General features: G+C 47.8%; 1 pseudogene; it reads right to left on the bottom strand.

Annotated features, from left to right (window-relative positions):
* Positions 1–2500, bottom strand: part of LOC120907579 — a 9001-nt pseudogene that overhangs the window by 3800 nt on the left and 2701 nt on the right.

Below are 2500 nucleotides of genomic sequence, written 5' to 3' on the forward strand. Positions count from 1 at the left end.
TATGCTTGATCAATCGCTTGAGGGCATTCCGTGCCACCTTGAACTCGTCCCTAAAAGTAGAATAGAGATCAGTATTAAAAGCTCTTTGCGCTAATCGATCGCGGTGTTTGCACTCTTTGCGAAGTGCCTCAATCTCTAACGTCCACCAAAATGCACTCTTGTTAGAGTGTACTCTTACGTTTAGTCATCGTCGCATTGCACGCCGTGACAAGTATACGCATTAAGTCTTCGCTTGTTGTGACCTCAGTCTCAAAAGCGGCTTGCATCATAACTTCAAATATATCTTTGCTAAAATACTTGATGCTCCATCCCGTTATGGGTCGGGACAGATTACGCACGCTTTGCGTCTCAAGATCTATTCGTATTGCACGATGATCAGAGTTCATATAGCTAGATAACACCTCCCACTTAAATGATCTTGCTACGGTTCGGCTCGCAAAAGTAAGATCAACTACTGACGTGCGCCCTGGTCCAACATAAGTTGGGGTGCTGCCGTCGTTCAATAAAATTGCGTCAATCTGCGCAAAGGTTGATAAAACTAACTCACCTCTTCGTTTCTGGGTTTCTCCACGCTCGCCAAGTTGGTTGTTCCAACTTGATGACCAAGCGTTGAAGTCCCCCCGATAACGAATTTGTGGATACCGGTTACGGCCATTACCGTGTTATCCAACATGTTCTGGAACTCTTCCATACTAAATCTAGGTGGCGCGTAAACGCCAACCACTCGCATATCACCTATGTCAACTATCATTAAACCCTTCAGAGCCTTACTGACTACCTTAACTGGTAAGTCCGCGTTAACCACTACCGCTGCTGTGTTATCGTCGTTGCGTAACACTTTGACGTTGGTTGTTGCCAGATACGGATCTGCAATCAACACTATATCCGCAGATTCTTCCCTAATCGTTTGCCACATTAATTGAAATGCAGCATAACTATGATTCTGGTTATGTTGTAGCAACCTAACCATTATTATCTAATCGTTCGCCTACGGGGACACATATAACTGCCCGTTGCGTGAAGGTTCTGTGACCTCGCACCGCAATCCAAACACTTGACAGAGTTGGTACAAGCTTGCTTCTTGTGTCCACTCAAACCGCATTTCCAGCACAGATTACTTCTGTCTGGTTCCCTACAATGGTAGCTCGTATGGCCTACCTTCCAACACTTATAGCATTTCTGCTCTTCCATAACCTCGCGGATATGGCATATCGACCAACCAACTTTCAGCTTTCCCAAATTCAAGAAGCTTTGAAAGTCTGGCAGCGATACGTTGATCCGTGCCCACTGCGTACCGGCCGCGCGGCCTTTCTTCATTTTGATACGATCTGTTTCTATCTCGATGTTGAGCTGTGCTTTGACAGACTCCGCAACCTCCTCTGGGGTGGTAATTTCATCGAGATGCATGATCTCAATCATTTTAGAAGGAGCTAGCGTTCTCACTGACGCCTTGCCCTTCACCGCTTCCTTAACCTTTGGGGCAATTGCACTAGCAGAACTACCCTGCTTAAGTTCTAGCAACATGCCTCCATTCTGGACCCGTCGGACCTTAGAGATTGTCTCTCCAACCGATTTAAGAGCATCGGACTGCTTCATTTCCTTGAGCAATTTCGCCAGCTCCTCGGAAGTGCAGTCCGATATCAGCAGAGCCTCAGGCCGCTTTCCTGGGCTTATTCTGCTTCTTCTTGCTCTTCTTCTTCTTCCTCTTATTAATTCTACCCTCATTAATATTCGGTCCGTTTCTCGGACTTGGAATATTTTCCACCGCTTCCCTAACAGAGGTCAACCTCGATGGTTGTTGTTGTTGTTGTTGCAATCTTTGCAACCCACTTGGACCAGGCTGTTGGTCATCAGCCACTGGTCTTCTGCCTTTTCGCGTTTGCGGCCCGAATTCATCGTTACCGTCAAACGACGTTTGCGTTTGACGGTCGAGGACCTGCTGCATGCGATTTACGGCTCTGTACCTTCGAAATTCGGACATTACCTCATCGAGGAAGTCCATCATTACCGTAACTAGCGTAAAATGGGAAGACTCATCATCGAGTTTGCTTATCCCAAAACGCATCGCCTCCATTCGATCTTGAAGATCCATGAACGCTTGGTCCGGATCTTTCTTGTCAACCCCCTTGGTCTTTTTGACCTTCTTAGTTTTCGTGTTACTCATTCTATTGGGCTCAAACTCAGGCCCGCTATCCGCGTCTGTTTATGCAGTCTCCTATTTGGTTCCGTGGGTGGCTATGAAACAGGGAGCTCCATCGCGAGGGTTGGCCCGCGCCCTTATGAGACGACGGGCTCAGTGCCGAACCGGAGCAAAGTGGGGCTGAACCCACCCACACCTGCATTTGCCATAGAGCGTATCGTATGGCGACAGTCTTGGAGCGCTACCTAAGACTTGCTAAGTTTTAATAGAGCGGTGACAGAATCCCCTTAGCTCCTCCCCTGGTTTCACCCTGCTTTACTAAGGGTTCGGCGGGTTCATCCGCCAGCCCGTGTACATCCT

The sequence above is a fragment of the Anopheles arabiensis genome, assembly GCF_016920715.1.
Source record: "Anopheles arabiensis isolate DONGOLA chromosome X unlocalized genomic scaffold, AaraD3 X_pericentromeric_contig0011, whole genome shotgun sequence".
Classification (NCBI taxonomy): Eukaryota; Metazoa; Arthropoda; class Insecta; order Diptera; family Culicidae; genus Anopheles; species Anopheles arabiensis.